This window comes from Symsagittifera roscoffensis, chromosome 6 (genome assembly GCF_963678635.1).
Source record: "Symsagittifera roscoffensis chromosome 6, txSymRosc1.1, whole genome shotgun sequence".
NCBI classification, from domain to species: domain Eukaryota; kingdom Metazoa; phylum Xenacoelomorpha; order Acoela; family Convolutidae; genus Symsagittifera; species Symsagittifera roscoffensis.
Window position 1 is genome coordinate 32,550,522 of NC_087067.1, and position 26,503 is coordinate 32,577,024.

Below are 26,503 nucleotides of genomic sequence, written 5' to 3' on the forward strand. Positions count from 1 at the left end.
CCTCTTTTCAACTTTCCCCCTTGACCTTTCATAAGTTGGTCCGGGAGCAACATAGCTCTCAACCCAGTCGGATAAATATAAATTTTTATGATGCGAGCTGTTTTTTCATTGTTGTGTTCAAGGCATGTACCAAAATTAGGAAAAGGTTTAGCTATCGCTTCTCGGCCTTTTGGCTAAGATCATGTGTAGTATCTGTTCTTGTCAGCTTAATATCTGGCATGCTGGGCATAGCCTGGCACCAATATTAAACTGATTTTTACTTCCCGAGTTAACGCCGAAGCTTGCTTCAGTTGACTCACGGATTGTCCCGGTCTTACACTACCATCGGGAGCAGTCCACCTGAAAATTCTGAACCTGCAAATTACCTTAATAGAGTGAAGATGTCAGTATGAAGAGTCTAATTGAGACTGGTGAATTGCGCGAACGGCCATAACTTGCCCAAAAAAATTAAGACTTCCAAATTTTGCTATTTCTATCGTAAGACCATCGTCAAATCTTGGGGGACTGAGAAAATGAATCAATTTCGTCGAACCAGTTCAAAGTTATGAGTTCTTGAAAGCTCGGTGATGCCAAAAAGTTAAGCCTAATCGAGCGTGGTGCAAAAAACGAAAATTTCAAAATTTTTGTTATTTTCTGTCTAAATTTTATTTTTTCAATATCGTATCACAATTTTGGACTCAGAACAATTCCAACGAGCTCAAAACGACTTCTTTAGCTTCAGTGTTCGTGGAGTAATCATCAGTTGAAATTTTGGGGGGAGCTGAAATTCGGCCATTTTGGAAGAAAATCGACCTAAAAGCTAACTTTTAAGTTAGTGCAATTTTTTTCTTGCATTTTTCATAAAATGGGGTGCTCTCTGCTGTCGCAGAGTGCATTCAAAGAAACTTATCAAATAGATTTGAAAACTTACCTATTTAATAATTTTATCACAACAATTAGGCTAAAAGCATCTATCAGTATCCTGGCTGGTATTCGACCATATGCCACTAACGTTGAGTGAGCGGCTATCATGCCATAGATGGTCATCTAAGACACCCTGTACACGCTCCGTAGGTTTTGACCAGCCGATTTGGCCATAAAACTCATTGGGCCAAAAAAAATTCTGAAAATTGTCAATTTTTCAAATTTTGTTTGAATTGCATAAATTATAACGTGAGCGTGCAAAATTTTACATGGTATAAGAGCATATTTCTACTCTCGCGCGAGGGCGAGTGTTTTAAAAGTAATGTACATAGTTATATGCTAGTCAGGATATAAATGGAAGCGGAATTACTCAAATGCCTAAGGCAGAACCGCAGATTCTGTCTTTGTCTACATCGTTAAGCCCATGTCGTATGTAACGGCACAAACGCAGATGGTTATAACGTAGTCTACTGTACTCTTACGATAGATTTACTAGCCAGCAGGGGAGTTTTGTTAGGGCGAAGTGTCATTATGGCTACCTCTTTTCAACTTTCCCCCTTGACCTTTCATAAGTTGGTCCGGGAGCAACATAGCTCTCAACCCAGTCGGATAAATATAAATTTTTATGATGCGAGCTGTTTTTTCATTGTTGTGTTCAAGGCATGTACCAAAATTAGGAAAAGGTTTAGCTATCGCTTCTCGGCCTTTTGGCTAAGATCATGTGTAGTATCTGTTCTTGTCAGCTTAATATCTGGCATGCTGGGCATAGCCTGGCACCAATATTAAACTGATTTTTACTTCCCGAGTTAACGCCGAAGCTTGCTTCAGTTGACTCACGGATTGTCCCGGTCTTACACTACCATCGGGAGCAGTCCACCTGAAAATTCTGAACCTGCAAATTACCTTAATAGAGTGAAGATGTCAGTATGAAGAGTCTAATTGAGACTGGTGAATTGCGCGAACGGCCATAACTTGCCCAAAAAAATTAAGACTTCCAAATTTTGCTATTTCTATCGTAAGACCATCGTCAAATCTTGGGGGACTGAGAAAATGAATCAATTTCGTCGAACCAGTTCAAAGTTATGAGTTCTTGAAAGCTCGGTGATGCCAAAAAGTTAAGCCTAATCGAGCGTGGTGCAAAAAACGAAAATTTCAAAATTTTTGTTATTTTCTGTCTAAATTTTATTTTTTCAATATCGTATCACAATTTTGGACTCAGAACAATTCCAACGAGCTCAAAACGACTTCTTTAGCTTCAGTGTTCGTGGAGTAATCATCAGTTGAAATTTTGGGGGGAGCTGAAATTCGGCCATTTTGGAAGAAAATCGACCTAAAAGCTAACTTTTAAGTTAGTGCAATTTTTTTCTTGCATTTTTCATAAAATGGGGTGCTCTCTGCTGTCGCAGAGTGCATTCAAAGAAACTTATCAAATAGATTTGAAAACTTACCTATTTAATAATTTTATCACAACAATTAGGCTAAAAGCATCTATCAGTATCCTGGCTGGTATTCGACCATATGCCACTAACGTTGAGTGAGCGGCTATCATGCCATAGATGGTCATCTAAGACACCCTGTACACGCTCCGTAGGTTTTGACCAGCCGATTTGGCCATAAAACTCATTGGGCCAAAAAAAATTCTGAAAATTGTCAATTTTTCAAATTTTGTTTGAATTGCATAAATTATAACGTGAGCGTGCAAAATTTTACATGGTATAAGAGCATATTTCTACTCTCGCGCGAGGGCGAGTGTTTTAAAAGTAATGTACATAGTTATATGCTAGTCAGGATATAAATGGAAGCGGAATTACTCAAATGCCTAAGGCAGAACCGCAGATTCTGTCTTTGTCTACATCGTTAAGCCCATGTCGTATGTAACGGCACAAACGCAGATGGTTATAACGTAGTCTACTGTACTCTTACGATAGATTTACTAGCCAGCAGGGGAGTTTTGTTAGGGCGAAGTGTCATTATGGCTACCTCTTTTCAACTTTCCCCCTTGACCTTTCATAAGTTGGTCCGGGAGCAACATAGCTCTCAACCCAGTCGGATAAATATAAATTTTTATGATGCGAGCTGTTTTTTCATTGTTGTGTTCAAGGCATGTACCAAAATTAGGAAAAGGTTTAGCTATCGCTTCTCGGCCTTTTGGCTAAGATCATGTGTAGTATCTGTTCTTGTCAGCTTAATATCTGGCATGCTGGGCATAGCCTGGCACCAATATTAAACTGATTTTTACTTCCCGAGTTAACACCGAAGCTTGCTTCAGTTGACTCACGGATTGTCCCGGTCTTAAACTACCATCGGGAGCAGTCCACCTGAAAATTCTGAACCTGCAAATTACCTTAATAGAGTGAAGATGTCAGTATGAAGAGTCTAATTGAGACTGGTGAATTGCGCGAACGGCCATAACTTGCCCAAAAAACTTAACACTTCCAAATTTTGCTATTTCTATCGTAAGACCATCGTCAAATCTTGGGGGACTGAGAAAATGAATCAATTTCGTCGAACCAGTTCAAAGTTATGAGTTCTTGAAAGCTCGGTGATGCCAAAAAGTTAAGCCTAATCGAGCGTGGTGCAAAAAACGAAAATTTCAAAATTTTTGTTATTTTCTGTCTAAATTTTATTTTTTCAATATCGTATCACAATTTTGGACTCAGAACAATTCCAACGAGCTCAAAACGACTTCTTTAGCTTCAGTGTTCGTGGAGTAATCATCAGTTGAAATTTTGGGGGGAGCTGAAATTCGGCCATTTTGGAAGAAAATCGACCTAAAAGCTAACTTTTAAGTTAGTGCAATTTTTTTCTTGCATTTTTCATAAAATGGGGTGCTCTCTGCTGTCGCAGAGTGCATTCAAAGAAACTTATCAAATAGATTTGAAAACTTACCTATTTAATAATTTTATCACAACAATTAGGCTAAAAGCATCTATCAGTATCCTGGCTGGTATTCGACCATATGCCACTAACGTTGAGTGAGCGGCTATCATGCCATAGATGGTCATCTAAGACACCCTGTACACGCTCCGTAGGTTTTGACCAGCCGATTTGGCCATAAAACTCATTGGGCCAAAAAAAATTCTGAAAATTGTCAATTTTTCAAATTTTGTTTGAATTGCATAAATTATAACGTGAGCGTGCAAAATTTTACATGGTATAAGAGCATATTTCTACTCTCGCGCGAGGGCGAGTGTTTTAAAAGTAATGTACATAGTTATATGCTAGTCAGGATATAAATGGAAGCGGAATTACTCAAATGCCTAAGGCAGAACCGCAGATTCTGTCTTTGTCTACATCGTTAAGCCCATGTCGTATGTAACGGCACAAACGCAGATGGTTATAACGTAGTCTACTGTACTCTTACGATAGATTTACTAGCCAGCAGGGGAGTTTTGTTAGGGCGAAGTGTCATTATGGCTACCTCTTTTCAACTTTCCCCCTTGACCTTTCATAAGTTGGTCCGGGAGCAACATAGCTCTCAACCCAGTCGGATAAATATAAATTTTTATGATGCGAGCTGTTTTTTCATTGTTGTGTTCAAGGCATGTACCAAAATTAGGAAAAGGTTTAGCTATCGCTTCTCGGCCTTTTGGCTAAGATCATGTGTAGTATCTGTTCTTGTCAGCTTAATATCTGGCATGCTGGGCATAGCCTGGCACCAATATTAAACTGATTTTTACTTCCCGAGTTAACACCGAAGCTTGCTTCAGTTGACTCACGGATTGTCCCGGTCTTAAACTACCATCGGGAGCAGTCCACCTGAAAATTCTGAACCTGCAAATTACCTTAATAGAGTGAAGATGTCAGTATGAAGAGTCTAATTGAGACTGGTGAATTGCGCGAACGGCCATAACTTGCCCAAAAAACTTAACACTTCCAAATTTTGCTATTTCTATCGTAAGACCATCGTCAAATCTTGGGGGACTGAGAAAATGAACCAATTTTGTCGAACCAGTTCAAAGTTATGAGTTCTTGAAAGCTCGGTGATGCCAAAAAGTTAAGCCTAATCGAGCGTGGTGCAAAAAACGAAAATTTCAAAATTTTTGTTCTTTTCTGTCTAAATTTTATTTTTTCAATATCGTATCACAATTTTGGACTCAGAACTATTCCAACGAGCCCAAAACGACTTCTTTAGCTTCAGTGTTCGTGGAGAAATCATCAGTTGAAATTTTGGGGGGAGCTGAAATTCGGCCATTTTGGAAGAAAATCGACCTAAAAGCTAACTTTTAAGTTAGTGCAATTTTTTTCTTGCATTTTTTATAAAATGGGGTGCTCTCTGCTGTCGCAGAGTGCATTCAAAGAAACTTCTCAAATAGATTTGAAAACTTACCTATTTAATAAGTTTATCACAACAATTAGGCTAAAAGCATCTATCAGTATCCTGGCTGGTATTCGACAATATGCCACTAACGTTGAGTGAGCAGCTATCATGCCATCGATGGTCATCTAAGACACCCTGTACACGCTCCGTAGGTTTTGACCAGCCGATTTGGCCATAAAACTCATTGGGCCAAAAAAATTCTGAAAATTGTCAATTTTTCAAATTTTGTTTGAATTGCATAAATTATAACGTGAGCGTGCAAAATTTTACATGGTATAAGAGCATATTTCTACTCTCGCGCGAGGGCGAGTGTTTTAAAAGTAATGTACATAGTTATATGCTAGTCAGGATATAAATGGAAGCGGAATTACTCAAATGCCTAAGGCAGAACCGCAGATTCTGTCTTTGTCTACATCGTTAAGCCCATGTCGTATGTAACGGCACAAACGCAGATGGTTATAACGTAGTCTACTGTACTCTTACGATAGATTTACTAGCCAGCAGGGGAGTTTTGTTAGGGCGAAGTGTCATTATGGCTACCTCTTTTCAACTTTCCCCCTTGACCTTTCATAAGTTGGTCCGGGAGCAACATAGCTCTCAACCCAGTCGGATAAATATAAATTTTTATGATGCGAGCTGTTTTTTCATTGTTGTGTTCAAGGCATGTACCAAAATTAGGAAAAGGTTTAGCTATCGCTTCTCGGCCTTTTGGCTAAGATCATGTGTAGTATCTGTTCTTGTCAGCTTAATATCTGGCATGCTGGGCATAGCCTGGCACCAATATTAAACTGATTTTTACTTCCCGAGTTAACGCCGTAGCTTGCTTCAGTTGACTCACGGATTGTCCCGGTCTTACACTACCATCGGGAGCAGTCCACCTGAAAATTCTGAACCTGCAAATTACCTTAATAGAGTGAAGATGTCAGTATGAAGAGTCTAATTGAGACTGGTGAATTGCGCGAACGGCCATAACTTGCCCAAAAAAATTAAGACTTCCAAATTTTGCTATTTCTATCGTAAGACCATCGTCAAATCTTGGGGGACTGAGAAAATGAATCAATTTCGTCGAACCAGTTCAAAGTTATGAGTTCTTGAAAGCTCGGTGATGCCAAAAAGTTAAGCCTAATCGAGCGTGGTGCAAAAAACGAAAATTTCAAAATTTTTGTTATTTTCTGTCTAAATTTTATTTTTTCAATATCGTATCACAATTTTGGACTCAGAACAATTCCAACGAGCTCAAAACGACTTCTTTAGCTTCAGTGTTCGTGGAGTAATCATCAGTTGAAATTTTGGGGGGAGCTGAAATTCGGCCATTTTGGAAGAAAATCGACCTAAAAGCTAACTTTTAAGTTAGTGCAATTTTTTTCTTGCATTTTTCATAAAATGGGGTGCTCTCTGCTGTCGCAGAGTGCATTCAAAGAAACTTATCAAATAGATTTGAAAACTTACCTATTTAATAATTTTATCACAACAATTAGGCTAAAAGCATCTATCAGTATCCTGGCTGGTATTCGACCATATGCCACTAACGTTGAGTGAGCGGCTATCATGCCATAGATGGTCATCTAAGACACCCTGTACACGCTCCGTAGGTTTTGACCAGCCGATTTGGCCATAAAACTCATTGGGCCAAAAAAAATTCTGAAAATTGTCAATTTTTCAAATTTTGTTTGAATTGCATAAATTATAACGTGAGCGTGCAAAATTTTACATGGTATAAGAGCATATTTCTACTCTCGCGCGAGGGCGAGTGTTTTAAAAGTAATGTACATAGTTATATGCTAGTCAGGATATAAATGGAAGCGGAATTACTCAAATGCCTAAGGCAGAACCGCAGATTCTGTCTTTGTCTACATCGTTAAGCCCATGTCGTATGTAACGGCACAAACGCAGATGGTTATAACGTAGTCTACTGTACTCTTACGATAGATTTACTAGCCAGCAGGGGAGTTTTGTTAGGGCGAAGTGTCATTATGGCTACCTCTTTTCAACTTTCCCCCTTGACCTTTCATAAGTTGGTCCGGGAGCAACATAGCTCTCAACCCAGTCGGATAAATATAAATTTTTATGATGCGAGCTGTTTTTTCATTGTTGTGTTCAAGGCATGTACCAAAATTAGGAAAAGGTTTAGCTATCGCTTCTCGGCCTTTTGGCTAAGATCATGTGTAGTATCTGTTCTTGTCAGCTTAATATCTGGCATGCTGGGCATAGCCTGGCACCAATATTAAACTGATTTTTACTTCCCGAGTTAACGCCGAAGCTTGCTTCAGTTGACTCACGGATTGTCCCGGTCTTACACTACCATCGGGAGCAGTCCACCTGAAAATTCTGAACCTGCAAATTACCTTAATAGAGTGAAGATGTCAGTATGAAGAGTCTAATTGAGACTGGTGAATTGCGCGAACGGCCATAACTTGCCCAAAAAAATTAAGACTTCCAAATTTTGCTATTTCTATCGTAAGACCATCGTCAAATCTTGGGGGACTGAGAAAATGAATCAATTTCGTCGAACCAGTTCAAAGTTATGAGTTCTTGAAAGCTCGGTGATGCCAAAAAGTTAAGCCTAATCGAGCGTGGTGCAAAAAACGAAAATTTCAAAATTTTTGTTATTTTCTGTCTAAATTTTATTTTTTCAATATCGTATCACAATTTTGGACTCAGAACAATTCCAACGAGCTCAAAACGACTTCTTTAGCTTCAGTGTTCGTGGAGTAATCATCAGTTGAAATTTTGGGGGGAGCTGAAATTCGGCCATTTTGGAAGAAAATCGACCTAAAAGCTAACTTTTAAGTTAGTGCAATTTTTTTCTTGCATTTTTCATAAAATGGGGTGCTCTCTGCTGTCGCAGAGTGCATTCAAAGAAACTTATCAAATAGATTTGAAAACTTACCTATTTAATAATTTTATCACAACAATTAGGCTAAAAGCATCTATCAGTATCCTGGCTGGTATTCGACCATATGCCACTAACGTTGAGTGAGCGGCTATCATGCCATAGATGGTCATCTAAGACACCCTGTACACGCTCCGTAGGTTTTGACCAGCCGATTTGGCCATAAAACTCATTGGGCCAAAAAAAATTCTGAAAATTGTCAATTTTTCAAATTTTGTTTGAATTGCATAAATTATAACGTGAGCGTGCAAAATTTTACATGGTATAAGAGCATATTTCTACTCTCGCGCGAGGGCGAGTGTTTTAAAAGTAATGTACATAGTTATATGCTAGTCAGGATATAAATGGAAGCGGAATTACTCAAATGCCTAAGGCAGAACCGCAGATTCTGTCTTTGTCTACATCGTTAAGCCCATGTCGTATGTAACGGCACAAACGCAGATGGTTATAACGTAGTCTACTGTACTCTTACGATAGATTTACTAGCCAGCAGGGGAGTTTTGTTAGGGCGAAGTGTCATTATGGCTACCTCTTTTCAACTTTCCCCCTTGACCTTTCATAAGTTGGTCCGGGAGCAACATAGCTCTCAACCCAGTCGGATAAATATAAATTTTTATGATGCGAGCTGTTTTTTCATTGTTGTGTTCAAGGCATGTACCAAAATTAGGAAAAGGTTTAGCTATCGCTTCTCGGCCTTTTGGCTAAGATCATGTGTAGTATCTGTTCTTGTCAGCTTAATATCTGGCATGCTGGGCATAGCCTGGCACCAATATTAAACTGATTTTTACTTCCCGAGTTAACACCGAAGCTTGCTTCAGTTGACTCACGGATTGTCCCGGTCTTACACTACCATCGGGAGCAGTCCACCTGAAAATTCTGAACCTGCAAATTACCTTAATAGAGTGAAGATGTCAGTATGAAGAGTCTAATTGAGACTGGTGAATTGCGCGAACGGCCATAACTTGCCCAAAAAACTTAACACTTCCAAATTTTGCTATTTCTATCGTAAGACCATCGTCAAATCTTGGGGGACTGAGAAAATGAACCAATTTTGTCGAACCAGTTCAAAGTTATGAGTTCTTGAAAGCTCGGTGATGCCAAAAAGTTAAGCCTAATCGAGCGTGGTGCAAAAAACGAAAATTTCAAAATTTTTGTTCTTTTCTGTCTAAATTTTATTTTTTCAATATCGTATCACAATTTTGGACTCAGAACAATTCCAACGAGCTCAAAACGACTTCTTTAGCTTCAGTGTTCGTGGAGTAATCATCAGTTGAAATTTTGGGGGGAGCTGAAATTCGGCCATTTTGGAAGAAAATCGACCTAAAAGCTAACTTTTAAGTTAGTGCAATTTTTTTCTTGCATTTTTCATAAAATGGGGTGCTCTCTGCTGTCGCAGAGTGCATTCAAAGAAACTTATCAAATAGATTTGAAAACTTACCTATTTAATAATTTTATCACAACAATTAGGCTAAAAGCATCTATCAGTATCCTGGCTGGTATTCGACCATATGCCACTAACGTTGAGTGAGCGGCTATCATGCCATAGATGGTCATCTAAGACACCCTGTACACGCTCCGTAGGTTTTGACCAGCCGATTTGGCCATAAAACTCATTGGGCCAAAAAAAATTCTGAAAATTGTCAATTTTTCAAATTTTGTTTGAATTGCATAAATTATAACGTGAGCGTGCAAAATTTTACATGGTATAAGAGCATATTTCTACTCTCGCGCGAGGGCGAGTGTTTTAAAAGTAATGTACATAGTTATATGCTAGTCAGGATATAAATGGAAGCGGAATTACTCAAATGCCTAAGGCAGAACCGCAGATTCTGTCTTTGTCTACATCGTTAAGCCCATGTCGTATGTAACGGCACAAACGCAGATGGTTATAACGTAGTCTACTGTACTCTTACGATAGATTTACTAGCCAGCAGGGGAGTTTTGTTAGGGCGAAGTGTCATTATGGCTACCTCTTTTCAACTTTCCCCCTTGACCTTTCATAAGTTGGTCCGGGAGCAACATAGCTCTCAACCCAGTCGGATAAATATAAATTTTTATGATGCGAGCTGTTTTTTCATTGTTGTGTTCAAGGCATGTACCAAAATTAGGAAAAGGTTTAGCTATCGCTTCTCGGCCTTTTGGCTAAGATCATGTGTAGTATCTGTTCTTGTCAGCTTAATATCTGGCATGCTGGGCATAGCCTGGCACCAATATTAAACTGATTTTTACTTCCCGAGTTAACACCGAAGCTTGCTTCAGTTGACTCACGGATTGTCCCGGTCTTACACTACCATCGGGAGCAGTCCACCTGAAAATTCTGAACCTGCAAATTACCTTAATAGAGTGAAGATGTCAGTATGAAGAGTCTAATTGAGACTGGTGAATTGCGCGAACGGCCATAACTTGCCCAAAAAACTTAACACTTCCAAATTTTGCTATTTCTATCGTAAGACCATCGTCAAATCTTGGGGGACTGAGAAAATGAACCAATTTTGTCGAACCAGTTCAAAGTTATGAGTTCTTGAAAGCTCGGTGATGCCAAAAAGTTAAGCCTAATCGAGCGTGGTGCAAAAAACGAAAATTTCAAAATTTTTGTTCTTTTCTGTCTAAATTTTATTTTTTCAATATCGTATCACAATTTTGGACTCAGAACTATTCCAACGAGCCCAAAACGACTTCTTTAGCTTCAGTGTTCGTGGAGAAATCATCAGTTGAAATTTTGGGGGGAGCTGAAATTCGGCCATTTTGGAAGAAAATCGACCTAAAAGCTAACTTTTAAGTTAGTGCAATTTTTTTCTTGCATTTTTTATAAAATGGGGTGCTCTCTGCTGTCGCAGAGTGCATTCAAAGAAACTTCTCAAATAGATTTGAAAACTTACCTATTTAATAAGTTTATCACAACAATTAGGCTAAAAGCATCTATCAGTATCCTGGCTGGTATTCGACAATATGCCACTAACGTTGAGTGAGCAGCTATCATGCCATCGATGGTCATCTAAGACACCCTGTACACGCTCCGTAGGTTTTGACCAGCCGATTTGGCCATAAAACTCATTGGGCCAAAAAAATTCTGAAAATTGTCAATTTTTCAAATTTTGTTTGAATTGCATAAATTATAACGTGAGCGTGCAAAATTTTACATGGTATAAGAGCATATTTCTACTCTCGCGCGAGGGCGAGTGTTTTAAAAGTAATGTACATAGTTATATGCTAGTCAGGATATAAATGGAAGCGGAATTACTCAAATGCCTAAGGCAGAACCGCAGATTCTGTCTTTGTCTACATCGTTAAGCCCATGTCGTATGTAACGGCACAAACGCAGATGGTTATAACGTAGTCTACTGTACTCTTACGATAGATTTACTAGCCAGCAGGGGAGTTTTGTTAGGGCGAAGTGTCATTATGGCTACCTCTTTTCAACTTTCCCCCTTGACCTTTCATAAGTTGGTCCGGGAGCAACATAGCTCTCAACCCAGTCGGATAAATATAAATTTTTATGATGCGAGCTGTTTTTTCATTGTTGTGTTCAAGGCATGTACCAAAATTAGGAAAAGGTTTAGCTATCGCTTCTCGGCCTTTTGGCTAAGATCATGTGTAGTATCTGTTCTTGTCAGCTTAATATCTGGCATGCTGGGCATAGCCTGGCACCAATATTAAACTGATTTTTACTTCCCGAGTTAACGCCGAAGCTTGCTTCAGTTGACTCACGGATTGTCCCGGTCTTACACTACCATCGGGAGCAGTCCACCTGAAAATTCTGAACCTGCAAATTACCTTAATAGAGTGAAGATGTCAGTATGAAGAGTCTAATTGAGACTGGTGAATTGCGCGAACGGCCATAACTTGCCCAAAAAAATTAAGACTTCCAAATTTTGCTATTTCTATCGTAAGACCATCGTCAAATCTTGGGGGACTGAGAAAATGAATCAATTTCGTCGAACCAGTTCAAAGTTATGAGTTCTTGAAAGCTCGGTGATGCCAAAAAGTTAAGCCTAATCGAGCGTGGTGCAAAAAACGAAAATTTCAAAATTTTTGTTATTTTCTGTCTAAATTTTATTTTTTCAATATCGTATCACAATTTTGGACTCAGAACAATTCCAACGAGCTCAAAACGACTTCTTTAGCTTCAGTGTTCGTGGAGTAATCATCAGTTGAAATTTTGGGGGGAGCTGAAATTCGGCCATTTTGGAAGAAAATCGACCTAAAAGCTAACTTTTAAGTTAGTGCAATTTTTTTCTTGCATTTTTCATAAAATGGGGTGCTCTCTGCTGTCGCAGAGTGCATTCAAAGAAACTTATCAAATAGATTTGAAAACTTACCTATTTAATAAGGTTATCACAACAATTAGGCTAAAAGCATCTATCAGTATCCTGGCTGGTATTCGACCATATGCCACTAACGTTGAGTGAGCGGCTATCATGCCATAGATGGTCATCTAAGACACCCTGTACACGCTCCGTAGGTTTTGACCAGCCGATTTGGCCATAAAACTCATTGGGCCAAAAAAAATTCTGAAAATTGTCAATTTTTCAAATTTTGTTTGAATTGCATAAATTATAACGTGAGCGTGCAAAATTTTACATGGTATAAGAGCATATTTCTACTCTCGCGCGAGGGCGAGTGTTTTAAAAGTAATGTACATAGTTATATGCTAGTCAGGATATAAATGGAAGCGGAATTACTCAAATGCCTAAGGCAGAACCGCAGATTCTGTCTTTGTCTACATCGTTAAGCCCATGTCGTATGTAACGGCACAAACGCAGATGGTTATAACGTAGTCTACTGTACTCTTACGATAGATTTACTAGCCAGCAGGGGAGTTTTGTTAGGGCGAAGTGTCATTATGGCTACCTCTTTTCAACTTTCCCCCTTGACCTTTCATAAGTTGGTCCGGGAGCAACATAGCTCTCAACCCAGTCGGATAAATATAAATTTTTATGATGCGAGCTGTTTTTTCATTGTTGTGTTCAAGGCATGTACCAAAATTAGGAAAAGGTTTAGCTATCGCTTCTCGGCCTTTTAGCTAAGATCATGTGTAGTATCTGTTCTTGTCAGCTTAATATCTGGCATGCTGGGCATAGCCTGGCACCAATATTAAACTGATTTTTACTTCCCGAGTTAACGCCGAAGCTTGCTTCAGTTGACTCACGGATTGTCCCGGTCTTACACTACCATCGGGAGCAGTCCACCTGAAAATTCTGAACCTGCAAATTACCTTAATAGAGTGAAGATGTCAGTATGAAGAGTCTAATTGAGACTGGTGAATTGCGCGAACGGCCATAACTTGCCCAAAAAAATTAAGACTTCCAAATTTTGCTATTTCTATCGTAAGACCATCGTCAAATCTTGGGGGACTGAGAAAATGAATCAATTTCGTCGAACCAGTTCAAAGTTATGAGTTCTTGAAAGCTCGGTGATGCCAAAAAGTTAAGCCTAATCGAGCGTGGTGCAAAAAACGAAAATTTCAAAATTTTTGTTATTTTCTGTCTAAATTTTATTTTTTCAATATCGTATCACAATTTTGGACTCAGAACAATTCCAACGAGCTCAAAACGACTTCTTTAGCTTCAGTGTTCGTGGAGTAATCATCAGTTGAAATTTTGGGGGGAGCTGAAATTCGGCCATTTTGGAAGAAAATCGACCTAAAAGCTAACTTTTAAGTTAGTGCAATTTTTTTCTTGCATTTTTCATAAAATGGGGTGCTCTCTGCTGTCGCAGAGTGCATTCAAAGAAACTTATCAAATAGATTTGAAAACTTACCTATTTAATAAGGTTATCACAACAATTAGGCTAAAAGCATCTATCAGTATCCTGGCTGGTATTCGACCATATGCCACTAACGTTGAGTGAGCGGCTATCATGCCATAGATGGTCATCTAAGACACCCTGTACACGCTCCGTAGGTTTTGACCAGCCGATTTGGCCATAAAACTCATTGGGCCAAAAAAAATTCTGAAAATTGTCAATTTTTCAAATTTTGTTTGAATTGCATAAATTATAACGTGAGCGTGCAAAATTTTACATGGTATAAGAGCATATTTCTACTCTCGCGCGAGGGCGAGTGTTTTAAAAGTAATGTACATAGTTATATGCTAGTCAGGATATAAATGGAAGCGGAATTACTCAAATGCCTAAGGCAGAACCGCAGATTCTGTCTTTGTCTACATCGTTAAGCCCATGTCGTATGTAACGGCACAAACGCAGATGGTTATAACGTAGTCTACTGTACTCTTACGATAGATTTACTAGCCAGCAGGGGAGTTTTGTTAGGGCGAAGTGTCATTATGGCTACCTCTTTTCAACTTTCCCCCTTGACCTTTCATAAGTTGGTCCGGGAGCAACATAGCTCTCAACCCAGTCGGATAAATATAAATTTTTATGATGCGAGCTGTTTTTTCATTGTTGTGTTCAAGGCATGTACCAAAATTAGGAAAAGGTTTAGCTATCGCTTCTCGGCCTTTTAGCTAAGATCATGTGTAGTATCTGTTCTTGTCAGCTTAATATCTGGCATGCTGGGCATAGCCTGGCACCAATATTAAACTGATTTTTACTTCCCGAGTTAACACCGAAGCTTGCTTCAGTTGACTCACGGATTGTCCCGGTCTTACACTACCATCGGGAGCAGTCCACCTGAAAATTCTGAACCTGCAAATTACCTTAATAGAGTGAAGATGTCAGTATGAAGAGTCTAATTGAGACTGGTGAATTGCGCGAACGGCCATAACTTGCCCAAAAAAATTAAGACTTCCAAATTTTGCTATTTCTATCGTAAGACCATCGTCAAATCTTGGGGGACTGAGAAAATGAATCAATTTCGTCGAACCAGTTCAAAGTTATGAGTTCTTGAAAGCTCGGTGATGCCAAAAAGTTAAGCCTAATCGAGCGTGGTGCAAAAAACGAAAATTTCAAAATTTTTGTTATTTTCTGTCTAAATTTTATTTTTTCAATATCGTATCACAATTTTGGACTCAGAACAATTCCAACGAGCTCAAAACGACTTCTTTAGCTTCAGTGTTCGTGGAGTAATCATCAGTTGAAATTTTGGGGGGAGCTGAAATTCGGCCATTTTGGAAGAAAATCGACCTAAAAGCTAACTTTTAAGTTAGTGCAATTTTTTTCTTGCATTTTTCATAAAATGGGGTGCTCTCTGCTGTCGCAGAGTGCATTCAAAGAAACTTATCAAATAGATTTGAAAACTTACCTATTTAATAAGGTTATCACAACAATTAGGCTAAAAGCATCTATCAGTATCCTGGCTGGTATTCGACCATATGCCACTAACGTTGAGTGAGCGGCTATCATGCCATAGATGGTCATCTAAGACACCCTGTACACGCTCCGTAGGTTTTGACCAGCCGATTTGGCCATAAAACTCATTGGGCCAAAAAAAATTCTGAAAATTGTCAATTTTTCAAATTTTGTTTGAATTGCATAAATTATAACGTGAGCGTGCAAAATTTTACATGGTATAAGAGCATATTTCTACTCTCGCGCGAGGGCGAGTGTTTTAAAAGTAATGTACATAGTTATATGCTAGTCAGGATATAAATGGAAGCGGAATTACTCAAATGCCTAAGGCAGAACCGCAGATTCTGTCTTTGTCTACATCGTTAAGCCCATGTCGTATGTAACGGCACAAACGCAGATGGTTATAACGTAGTCTACTGTACTCTTACGATAGATTTACTAGCCAGCAGGGGAGTTTTGTTAGGGCGAAGTGTCATTATGGCTACCTCTTTTCAACTTTCCCCCTTGACCTTTCATAAGTTGGTCCGGGAGCAACATAGCTCTCAACCCAGTCGGATAAATATAAATTTTTATGATGCGAGCTGTTTTTTCATTGTTGTGTTCAAGGCATGTACCAAAATTAGGAAAAGGTTTAGCTATCGCTTCTCGGCCTTTTAGCTAAGATCATGTGTAGTATCTGTTCTTGTCAGCTTAATATCTGGCATGCTGGGCATAGCCTGGCACCAATATTAAACTGATTTTTACTTCCCGAGTTAACACCGAAGCTTGCTTCAGTTGACTCACGGATTGTCCCGGTCTTACACTACCATCGGGAGCAGTCCACCTGAAAATTCTGAACCTGCAAATTACCTTAATAGAGTGAAGATGTCAGTATGAAGAGTCTAATTGAGACTGGTGAATTGCGCGAACGGCCATAACTTGCCCAAAAAAATTAAGACTTCCAAATTTTGCTATTTCTATCGTAAGACCATCGTCAAATCTTGGGGGACTGAGAAAATGAATCAATTTCGTCGAACCAGTTCAAAGTTATGAGTTCTTGAAAGCTCGGTGATGCCAAAAAGTTAAGCCTAATCGAGCGTGGTGCAAAAAACGAAAATTTCAAAATTTTTGTTATTTTCTGTCTAAATTTTATTTTTTCAATATCGTATCACAATTTTGGACTCAGAACAATTCCAACGAGCTCAAAACGACTTCTTTAGCTTCAGTGTTCGTGGAGTAATCATCAGTTGAAATTTTGGGGGGAGCTGAAATTCGGCCATTTTGGAAGAAAATCGACCTAAAAGCTAACTTTTAAGTTACTGCAATTTTTTTCTTGCATTTTTCATAAAATGGGGTGCTCTCTGCTGTCGCAGAGTGCATTCAAAGAAACTTATCAAATAGATTTGAAAACTTAACTATTTAATAAGTTTATCACAACAATTAGGCTAAAAGCATCTATCAGTATCCTGGCTGGTATTCGACCATATGCCACTAACGTTGAGTGAGCGGCTATCATGCCATAGATGGTCATCTAAGACACCCTGTACACGCTCCGTAGGTTTTGACCAGCCGATTTGGCCATAAAACTCATTGGGCCAAAAAAATTCTGAAAATTGTCAATTTTTCAAATTTTGTTTGAATTGCATAAATTATAACGTGAGGGTGCAAAATTTTACATGGTATAAGAGCATATTTCTACTCTCGCGCGAGGGCGAGTGTTTTAAAAGTAATGTACATAGTTATATGCTAGTCAGGATATAAATGGAAGCGGAATTACTCAAATGCCTAAGGCAGAACCGCAGATTCTGTCTTTGTCTACATCGTTAAGCCCATGTCGTATGTAACGGCACAAACGCAGATGGTTATAACGTAGTCTACTGTACTCTTACGATAGATTTACTAGCCAGCAGGGGAGTTTTGTTAGGGCGAACTGTCATTATGGCTACCTCTTTTCAACTTTCCCCCTTGACCTTTCATAAGTTGGTCCGGGAGCAACATAGCTCTCAACCCAGTCGGATAAATATAAATTTTTATGATGCGAGCTGTTTTTTCATTGTTGTGTTCAAGGCATGTACCAAAATTAGGAAAAGGTTTAGCTATCGCTTCTCGGCCTTTTGGCTAAGATCATGTGTAGTATCTGTTCTTGTCAGCTTAATTTCTGGCATGCTGGGCATAGCCTGGCACCAATATTAAACTGATTTTTACTTCCCGAGTTAACACCGAAGCTTGCTTCAGTTGACTCACGGATTGTCCCGGTCTTACACTACCATCGGGAGCAGTCCACCTGAAAATTCTGAAACTGCAAATTACCTTAATAGAGTGAAGATGTCAGTATGAAGAGTCTAATTGAGACTGGTGAATTGCGCGAACGGCCATAACTTGCCCAAAAAACTTAAGACTTCCAAATTTTGCTATTTCTATCGTAAGACCATCGTCAAATCTTGGGGGACTGAGAAAATGAATCAATTTCGTCGAACCAGTTCAAAGTTATGAGTTCTTGAAAGCTCGGTGATGCCAAAAAGTTAAGCCTAATCGAGCGTGGTGCAAAAAACGAAAATTTCAAAATTTTTGTTATTTTCTGTCTAAATTTTATTTTTTCAATATCGTATCACAATTTTGGACTCAGAACAATTCCAACGAGCTCAAAACGACTTCTTTAGCTTCAGTGTTCGTGGAGTAATCATCAGTTGAAATTTTGGGGGGAGCTGAAATTCGGCCATTTTGGAAGAAAATCGACCTAAAAGCTAACTTTTGAGTTAGTGCAATTTTTTTCTTGCATTTTTCATAAAATGGGGTGCTCTCTGCTTTCGCAGAGTGCATTCAAAGAAACTTATCAAATAGATTTGAAAACTTAACTATTTAATAAGTTTATCACAACAATTAGGCTAAAAGCATCTATCAGTATCCTGGCTGGTATTCGACCATATGCCACTAACGTTGAGTGAGCGGCTATCATGCCATAGATGGTCATCTAAGACACCCTGTACACGCTCCGTAGGTTTTGACCAGCCGATTTGGCCATAAAACTCATTGGGCCAAAAAAATTCTGAAAATTGTCAATTTTTCAAATTTTGTTTGAATTGCATAAATTATAACGTGAGCGTGCAAAATTTTACATGGTATAAGAGCATATTTCTACTCTCGCGCGAGGGCGAGTGTTTTAAAAGTAATGTACATAATTATATGCTAGTCAGGATATAAATGGAAGCGGAATTACTCAAATGCCTAAGGCAGAACCGCAGATTCTGTCTTTGTCTACATCGTTAAGCCCATGTCGTATGTAACGGCACAAACGCAGATGGTTATAACGTAGTCTACTGTACTCTTACGATAGATTTACTAGCCAGCAGGGGAGTTTTGTTAGGGCGAACTGTCATTATGGCTACCTCTTTTCAACTTTCCCCCTTGACCTTTCATAAGTTGGTCCGGGAGCAACATAGCTCTCAACCCAGTCGGATAAATATAAATTTTTATGATGCGAGCTGTTTTTTCATTGTTGTGTTCAAGGCATGTACCAAAATTAGGAAAAGGTTTAGCTATCGCTTCTCGGCCTTTTGGCTAAGATCATGTGTAGTATCTGTTCTTGTCAGCTTAATATCTGGCATGCTGGGCATAGCCTGGCACCAATATTAAACTGATTTTTACTTCCCGAGTTAACACCGAAGCTTGCTTCAGTTGACTCACGGATTGTCCCGGTCTTACACTACCATCGGGAGCAGTCCACCTGAAAATTCTGAAACTGCAAATTACCTTAATAGAGTGAAGATGTCAGTATGAAGAGTCTAATTGAGACTGGTGAATTGCGCGAACGGCCATAACTTGCCCAAAAAACTTAAGACTTCCAAATTTTGCTATTTCTATCGTAAGACCATCGTCAAATCTTGGGGGACTGAGAAAATGAATCAATTTCGTCGAACCAGTTCAAAGTTATGAGTTCTTGAAAGCTCGGTGATGCCAAAAAGTTAAGCCTAATCGAGCGTGGTGCAAAAAACGAAAATTTCAAAATTTTTGTTATTTTCTGTCTAAATTTTATTTTTTCAATATCGTATCACAATTTTGGACTCAGAACAATTCCAACGAGCCCAAAACGACTTCTTTAGCTTCAGTGTTCGTGGAGTAATCATCAGTTGAAATTTTGGGGGGAGCTGAAATTCGGCCATTTTGGAAGAAAATCGACCTAAAAGCTAACTTTTAAGTTAGTGCAATTTTTTTCTTGCATTTTTCATAAAATGGGGTGCTCTCTGCTGTCGCAGAGTGCATTCAAAGAAACTTATCAAATAGATTTGAAAACTTACCTATTTAATAAGTTTATCACAACAATTAGGCTAAAAGCATCTATCAGTATCCTGGCTGGTATTCGACCATATGCCACTAACGTTGAGTGAGCGGCTATCATGCCATAGATGGTCATCTAAGACACCCTGTACACGCTCCGTAGGTTTTGACCAGCCGATTTGGCCATAAAACTCATTGGGCCAAAAAAATTCTGAAAATTGTCAATTTTTCAAATTTTGTTTGAATTGCATAAATTATAACGTGAGCGTGCAAAATTTTACATGGTATAAGAGCATATTTCTACTCTCGCGCGAGGGCGAGTGTTTTAAAAGTAATGTACATAGTTATATGCTAGTCAGGATATAAATGGAAGCGGAATTACTCAAATGCCTAAGGCAGAACCGCAGATTCTGTCTTTGTCTACATCGTTAAGCCCATGTCGTATGTAACGGCACAAACGCAGATGGTTATAACGTAGTCTACTGTACTCTTACGATAGATTTACTAGCCAGCAGGGGAGTTTTGTTAGGGCGAAGTGTCATTATGGCTACCTCTTTTCAACTTTCCCCCTTGACCTTTCATAAGTTGGTCCGGGAGCAACATAGCTCTCAACCCAGTCGGATAAATATAAATTTTTATGATGCGAGCTGTTTTTTCATTGTTGTGTTCAAGGCATGTACCAAAATTAGGAAAAGGTTTAGCTGTCGCTTCTCGGCCTTTTGGCTAAGATCATGTGTAGTATCTGTTCTTGTCAGCTTAATATCTGGCATGCTGGGCATAGCCTGGTACCAATATTACACTGATTTTTACTTCCCGATTTAACACCGAAGCTTCCTTCATTTGACTCACGGATTGTCCCGGTCTTACACTACCATCGGGAGCAGTCCACCTGAAAATTCTGAAACTGCAAATTACCTTAATAGAGTGAAGATGTCAGTATGAAGAGTCTAATTGAGACTGGTGAATTGCGCGAACGGCCATAACTTGCCCAAAAAACTTAAGACTTCCAAATTTTGCTATTTCTATCGTAAGACCATTGTCAAATCTTGGGGGACTGAGAAAATGAATCAATTTCGTCGAACCAGTTCAAAGTTATGAGTTCTTGAAAGCTCGGTGATGCCAAAAAGTTAAGCCTAATCGAGCGTGGTGCAAAAAACGAAAATTTCAAAATTTTTGTTATTTTCTGTCTAAATTTTATTTTTTCAATATCGTATCACAATTTTGGACTCAGAACAATTCCAACGAGCCCAAAACGACTTCTTTAGCTTCAGTGTTCGTGGAGTAATCATCAGTTGAAATTTTGGGGGGAGCTGAAATTCGGCCATTTTGGAAGAAAATCGACCTAAAAGCTAACTTTTAAGTTAGTGCAATTTTTTTCTTGCATTTTTCATAAAATGGGGTGCTCTCTGCTGTCGCAGAGTGCATTCAAAGAAACTTATCAAATAGATTTGAAAACTTACCTATTTCATAAGTTTATCACAACAATTAGGCTAAAAGCATCTATCAGTATCCTGGCTGGTATTCGACCATATGCCACTAACGTTGAGTGAGCGGCTATCATGCCATAGATGGTCATCTAAGACACCCTGTACACGCTCCGTAGGTTTTGACCAGCCGATTTGGCCATAAAACTCATTGGGCCAAAAAAATTCTGAAAATTGTCAATTCTTCAAATTTTGTTTGAATTGCATAAATTATAACGTGAGCGTGCAAAATTTTACATGGTATAAGAGCATATTTCTACTCTCGCGCGAGGGCGAGTGTTTTAAAAGTAATGTACATAGTTATATGCTAGTCAGGATATAAATGGAAGCGGAATTACTCAAATGCCTAAGGCAGAACCGCAGATTCTGTCTTTGTCTACATCGTTAAGCCCATGTCGTATGTAACGGCACAAACGCAGATGGTTATAACGTAGTCTACTGTACTCTTACGATAGATTTACTAGCCAGCAGGGGAGTTTTGTTAGGGCGAAGTGTCATTATGGCTACCTCTTTTCAACTTTCCCCCTTGACCTTTCATAAGTTGGTCCGGGAGCAACATAGCTCTCAACCCAGTCGGATAAATATAAATTTTTATGATGCGAGCTGTTTTTTCATTGTTGTGTTCAAGGCATGTACCAAAATTAGGAAAAGGTTTAGCTGTCGCTTCTCGGCCTTTTGGCTAAGATCATGTGTAGTATCTGTTCTTGTCAGCTTAATATCTGGCATGCTGGGCATAGCCTGGTACCAATATTACACTGATTTTTACTTCCCGATTTAACACCGAAGCTTCCTTCATTTGACTCACGGATTGTCCCGGTCTTACACTACCATCGGGAGCAGTCCACCTGAAAATTCTGAAACTGCAAATTACCTTAATAGAGTGAAGATGTCAGTATGAAGAGTCTAATTGAGACTGGTGAATTGCGCGAACGGCCATAACTTGCCCAAAAAACTTAAGACTTCCAAATTTTGCTATTTCTATCGTAAGACCATCGTCAAATCTTGGGGGACTGAGAAAATGAATCAATTTCGTCGAACCAGTTCAAAGTTATGAGTTCTTGAAAGCTCGGTGATGCCAAAAAGTTAAGCCTAATCGAGCGTGGTGCAAAAAACGAAAATTTCAAAATTTTTGTTATTTTCTGTCTAAATTTTATTTTTTCAATATCGTATCACAATTTTGGACTCAGAACAATTCCAACGAGCCCAAAACGACTTCTTTAGCTTCAGTGTTCGTGGAGTAATCATCAGTTGAAATTTTGGGGGGAGCTGAAATTCGGCCATTTTGGAAGAAAATCGACCTAAAAGCTAACTTTTAAGTTAGTGCAATTTTTTTCTTGCATTTTTCATAAAATGGGGTGCTCTCTGCTGTCGCAGAGTGCATTCAAAGAAACTTATCAAATAGATTTGAAAACTTACCTATTTAATAAGTTTATCACAACAATTAGGCTAAAAGCATCTATCAGTATCCTGGCTGGTATTCGACCATATGCCACTAACGTTGAGTGAGCGGCTATCATGCCATAGATGGTCATCTAAGACACCCTGTACACGCTCCGTAGGTTTTGACCAGCCGATTTGGCCATAAAACTCATTGGGCCAAAAAAATTCTGAAAATTGTCAATTTTTCAAATTTTGTTTGAATTGCATAAATTATAACTTGAGCGTGCAAAATTTTACATGGTATAAGAGCATATTTCTACTCTCGCGCGAGGGCGAGTGTTTTAAAAGTAATGTACATAGTTATATGCTAGTCAGGATATAAATGGAAGCGGAATTACTCAAATGTCTAAGGCAGAACCGCAGATTCTGTCTTTGTCTACATCGTTAAGCCCATGTCGTATGTAACGGCACAAACGCAGATGGTTATAACGTAGTCTACTGTACTCTTACGATAGATTTACTAGCCAGCAGGGGAGTTTTGTTAGGGCGAAGTGTCATTATGGCTACCTCTTTTCAACTTTCCCCCTTGACCTTTCATAAGTTGGTCCGGGAGCAACATAGCTCTCAACCCAGTCGGATAAATATAAATTTTTATGATGCGAGCTGTTTTTTCATTGTTGTGTTCAAGGCATGTACCAAAATTAGGAAAAGGTTTAGCTATCGCTTCTCGGCCTTTTGGCTAAGATCATGTGTAGTATCTGTTCTTGTCAGCTTAATATCTGGCATGCTGGGCATAGCCTGGCACCAATATTAAACTGATTTTTACTTCCCGAGTTAACACCGAAGCTTGCTTCAGTTGACTCACGGATTGTCCGGGTCTTACACTACCATCGGGAGCAGTCCACCTGAAAATTCTGAAACTGCAAATTACCTTAATAGAGGGAAGATGTCAGTATGAAGAGTCTAATTGAGACTGGTGAATTGCGCGAACGGCCATAACTTGCCCAAAAAACTTAAGACTTCCAAATTTTGCTATTTCTTTCGTAAGACCATCGTCAAATCTTGGGGGACTGAGAAAATGAATCAATTTCGTCGAACCAGTTCAAAGTTATGAGTTCTTGAAAGCTCGGTGATGCCAAAAAGTTAAGCCTAATCGAGCGTGGTGCAAAAAACGAAAATTTCAAAATTTTTGTTATTTTCTGTCTAAATTTTATTTTTTCAATATCGTATCACAATTTTGGACTCAGAACAATTCCAACGAGCTCAAAACGACTTCTTTAGCTTCAGTGTTCGTGGAGTAATCATCAGTTGAAATTTTGGGGGGAGCTGAAATTCGGCCATTTTGGAAGAAAATCGACCTAAAAGCTAACTTTTAAGTTAGTGCAATTTTTTTCTTGCATTTTTCATAAAATGGGGTGCTCTCTGCTGTCGCAGAGTGCATTCAAAGAAACTTATCAAATAGATTTGAAAACATACCTATTTAATAAGTTTATCACAACAATTAGGCTAAAAGCATCTATCAGTATCCTGGCTGGTATTCGACCATATGCCACTAACGTTGAGTGAGCGGCTATCATGCCATAGATGGTCATCTAAGACACCCTGTACACGCTCCGTAGGTTTTGACCTGCCGATTTGGCCATAAAACTCATTGGGCCAAAAAAATTCTGAAAATTGTAAATTTTTCAAATTTTGTTTGAATTGCATAAATTATAACGTGAGCGTGCAAAATTTTACATGGTATAAGAGCATATTTCTACTCTCGCGCGAGGGCGAGTGTTTTAAAAGTAATGTACATAGTTATATGCTAGTCAGGATATAAATGGAAGCGGAATTACTCAAATGCCTAAGGCAGAACCGCAGATTCTGTCTTTGTCTACATCGTTAAGCCCATGTCGTATGTAACGGCACAAACGCAGGTGGTTATAACGTAGTCTACTGTACTCTTACGATAGATTTACTAGCCAGCAGGGGAGTTTTGTTAGGGCGAAGTGTCATTATGGCTACCTCTTTTCAACTTTCCCCCTTGACTTTTCATAAGTTGGTCCGGGAGCAACATAGCTCTCAACCCAGTCGGATAAATATAAATTTTTATGATGCGAGCTGTTTTTTCATTGTTGTGTTCAAGGCATGTACCAAAATTAGGAAAAGGTTTAGCTATCGCTTCTCGGCCTTTTGGCTAAAATCATGTGTAGTATCTGTTCTTGTCAGCTTAATATCTGGCATGCTGGGCATAGCCTGGCACCAATATTAAACTGATTTTTACTTCCCGAGTTAACACCGAAGCTTGCTTCAGTTGACTCACGGATTGTCCCGGTCTTACACTACCATCGGGAGCAGTCCACCTGAAAATTCTGAAACTGCAAATTACCTTAATAGAGTGAAGATGTCAGTATGAAGAGTCTAATTGAGACTGGTGAATTGCGCGAACGGCCATAACTTGCCCAAAAAACTTAAGACTTCCAAATTTTGCTATTTCTATCGTAAGACCATCGTCAAATCTTGGGGGACTGAGAAAATGAATCAATTTCGTCGAACCAGTTCAAAGTTATGAGTTCTTGAAAGCTCGGTGATGCCAAAAAGTTAAGCCTAATCGAGCGTGGCGCAAAAAACGAATATTTCAAAATTTTTGTTATTTTCTGTCTAAATTTTATTTTTTCAATATCGTATCACAATTTTGGACTCAGAACAATTCCAACGAGCTCAAAACGACTTCTTTAGCTTCAGTGTTCGTGGAGTAATCATCAGTTGAAATTTTGGGGGGACCTGAAATTCGGCCATTTTGGAAGAAAATCGACCTAAAAGCTAACTTTTAAGTTAGTGCAATTTTTTTCTTGCATTTTTCATAAAATGGGGTGCTCTCTGCTGTCGCAGAGTGCATTCAAAGAAACTTATCAGATAGATTTGAAAACTTACCTATTTAATAAGTTTATCACAACAATTAGGCTAAAAGCATCTATCAGTATCCTGGCTGGTATTCGACCATATACCACTAACGTTGAGTGAGCAGCTATCATGCCATCGATGGTCATCTAAGACACCCTGTACACGCTCCGTAGGTTTTGACCAGCCGATTTGGCCATAAAACTCATTGGGCCAAAAAAATTCTGAAAATTGTCAATTTTTCAAATTTTGTTTGAATTGCATAAATTATAACGTGAGCGTGCAAAATTTTACATGGTATAAGAGCATATTTCTACTCTCGCGCGAGGGCGAGTGTTTTAAAAGTAATGTATATAGTTATATGCTAGTCAGGATATAAATGGAAGCGGAATTACTCAAATGCCTAAGGCAGAACCGCAGATTCTGTCTTTGTCTACATCGTTAAGCCCATGTCGTATGTAACGGCACAAACGCAGATGGTTATAACGTAGTCTACTGTACTCTTACGATAGATTTACTAGCCAGCAGGGGAGTTTTGTTAGGGCGAAGTGTCATTATGGCTACCTCTTTTCAACTTTCCCCCTTGACCTTTCATAAGTTGGTCCGGGAGCAACATAGCTCTCAACCCAGTCGGATAAATATAAATTTTTATGATGCGAGCTGTTTTTTCATTGTTGTGTTCAAGGCATGTACCAAAATTAGGAAAAGGTTTAGCTATCGCTTCTCGGCCTTTTGGCTAAGATCATGTGTAGTATCTGTTCTTGTCAGCTTAATATCTGGCATGCTGGGCATAGCCTGGCACCAATATTAAACTGATTTTTACTTCCCGAGTTAACACCGAAGCTTGCTTCAGTTGACTCACGGATTGTCCCGGTCTTACACTACCATCGGGAGCAGTCCACCTGAAAATTCTGAACCTGCAAATTACCTTAATAGAGTGAAGATGTCAGTATGAAGAGTCTAATTGAGACTGGTGAATTGCGCGAACGGCCATAACTTGCCCAAAAAACTTAAGACTTCCAAATTTTGCTATTTCTATCGTAAGACCATCGTCAAATCTTGGGGGACTGAGAAAATGAACCAATTTTGTCGAACCAGTTCAAAGTTATGAGTTCTTGAAAGCTCGGTGATGCCAAA

The 26,503-nt window shown here is 39.0% G+C and overlaps 19 non-coding genes across 19 annotated transcripts; all 19 read left to right on the plus strand.

The window, feature by feature from the left end:
- Nucleotides 1-153: 153 nt before the first annotated feature.
- Nucleotides 154-344, plus strand: LOC134849388 (U2 spliceosomal RNA). Its single transcript, XR_010163409.1, has one exon. It is a non-coding gene; the product is annotated as a U2 spliceosomal RNA (small nuclear RNA).
- Nucleotides 345-1,594: 1,250 nt separating this feature from the next.
- On the plus strand, nt 1,595-1,785 carry LOC134849389 (U2 spliceosomal RNA). Its single transcript, XR_010163410.1, has one exon. It is a non-coding gene; the product is annotated as a U2 spliceosomal RNA (small nuclear RNA).
- Nucleotides 1,786-3,035: 1,250 nt separating this feature from the next.
- On the plus strand, nt 3,036-3,226 carry LOC134849497 (U2 spliceosomal RNA). Its single transcript, XR_010163514.1, has one exon. It is a non-coding gene; the product is annotated as a U2 spliceosomal RNA (small nuclear RNA).
- A 1,250-nt stretch (nt 3,227-4,476) lies between these two features.
- Nucleotides 4,477-4,667, plus strand: LOC134849498 (U2 spliceosomal RNA). The gene has a single exon (XR_010163515.1). It is a non-coding gene; the product is annotated as a U2 spliceosomal RNA (small nuclear RNA).
- A 1,249-nt stretch (nt 4,668-5,916) lies between these two features.
- LOC134849480 (U2 spliceosomal RNA) lies at nt 5,917-6,107 on the plus strand. Its single transcript, XR_010163497.1, has one exon. It is a non-coding gene; the product is annotated as a U2 spliceosomal RNA (small nuclear RNA).
- A 1,250-nt stretch (nt 6,108-7,357) lies between these two features.
- LOC134849390 (U2 spliceosomal RNA) lies at nt 7,358-7,548 on the plus strand. The gene has a single exon (XR_010163411.1). It is a non-coding gene; the product is annotated as a U2 spliceosomal RNA (small nuclear RNA).
- Nucleotides 7,549-8,798: 1,250 nt separating this feature from the next.
- On the plus strand, nt 8,799-8,989 carry LOC134849304 (U2 spliceosomal RNA). The gene has a single exon (XR_010163329.1). It is a non-coding gene; the product is annotated as a U2 spliceosomal RNA (small nuclear RNA).
- A 1,250-nt stretch (nt 8,990-10,239) lies between these two features.
- Nucleotides 10,240-10,430, plus strand: LOC134849305 (U2 spliceosomal RNA). Its single transcript, XR_010163330.1, has one exon. It is a non-coding gene; the product is annotated as a U2 spliceosomal RNA (small nuclear RNA).
- A 1,249-nt stretch (nt 10,431-11,679) lies between these two features.
- On the plus strand, nt 11,680-11,870 carry LOC134849392 (U2 spliceosomal RNA). Its single transcript, XR_010163413.1, has one exon. It is a non-coding gene; the product is annotated as a U2 spliceosomal RNA (small nuclear RNA).
- Nucleotides 11,871-13,120: 1,250 nt separating this feature from the next.
- Nucleotides 13,121-13,311, plus strand: LOC134849565 (U2 spliceosomal RNA). Its single transcript, XR_010163581.1, has one exon. It is a non-coding gene; the product is annotated as a U2 spliceosomal RNA (small nuclear RNA).
- Nucleotides 13,312-14,561: 1,250 nt separating this feature from the next.
- LOC134849541 (U2 spliceosomal RNA) lies at nt 14,562-14,752 on the plus strand. The gene has a single exon (XR_010163558.1). It is a non-coding gene; the product is annotated as a U2 spliceosomal RNA (small nuclear RNA).
- Nucleotides 14,753-16,002: 1,250 nt separating this feature from the next.
- LOC134849543 (U2 spliceosomal RNA) lies at nt 16,003-16,193 on the plus strand. The gene has a single exon (XR_010163559.1). It is a non-coding gene; the product is annotated as a U2 spliceosomal RNA (small nuclear RNA).
- Nucleotides 16,194-17,442: 1,249 nt separating this feature from the next.
- LOC134849441 (U2 spliceosomal RNA) lies at nt 17,443-17,633 on the plus strand. The gene has a single exon (XR_010163459.1). It is a non-coding gene; the product is annotated as a U2 spliceosomal RNA (small nuclear RNA).
- A 1,249-nt stretch (nt 17,634-18,882) lies between these two features.
- Nucleotides 18,883-19,073, plus strand: LOC134849306 (U2 spliceosomal RNA). The gene has a single exon (XR_010163331.1). It is a non-coding gene; the product is annotated as a U2 spliceosomal RNA (small nuclear RNA).
- A 1,249-nt stretch (nt 19,074-20,322) lies between these two features.
- On the plus strand, nt 20,323-20,513 carry LOC134849753 (U2 spliceosomal RNA). The gene has a single exon (XR_010163760.1). It is a non-coding gene; the product is annotated as a U2 spliceosomal RNA (small nuclear RNA).
- Nucleotides 20,514-21,762: 1,249 nt separating this feature from the next.
- On the plus strand, nt 21,763-21,953 carry LOC134849754 (U2 spliceosomal RNA). Its single transcript, XR_010163761.1, has one exon. It is a non-coding gene; the product is annotated as a U2 spliceosomal RNA (small nuclear RNA).
- A 1,249-nt stretch (nt 21,954-23,202) lies between these two features.
- On the plus strand, nt 23,203-23,393 carry LOC134849500 (U2 spliceosomal RNA). The gene has a single exon (XR_010163517.1). It is a non-coding gene; the product is annotated as a U2 spliceosomal RNA (small nuclear RNA).
- Nucleotides 23,394-24,642: 1,249 nt separating this feature from the next.
- Nucleotides 24,643-24,833, plus strand: LOC134849601 (U2 spliceosomal RNA). The gene has a single exon (XR_010163616.1). It is a non-coding gene; the product is annotated as a U2 spliceosomal RNA (small nuclear RNA).
- Nucleotides 24,834-26,082: 1,249 nt separating this feature from the next.
- LOC134849307 (U2 spliceosomal RNA) lies at nt 26,083-26,273 on the plus strand. Its single transcript, XR_010163332.1, has one exon. It is a non-coding gene; the product is annotated as a U2 spliceosomal RNA (small nuclear RNA).
- The last annotated feature ends 230 nt before the right edge of the window (nt 26,274-26,503 follow it).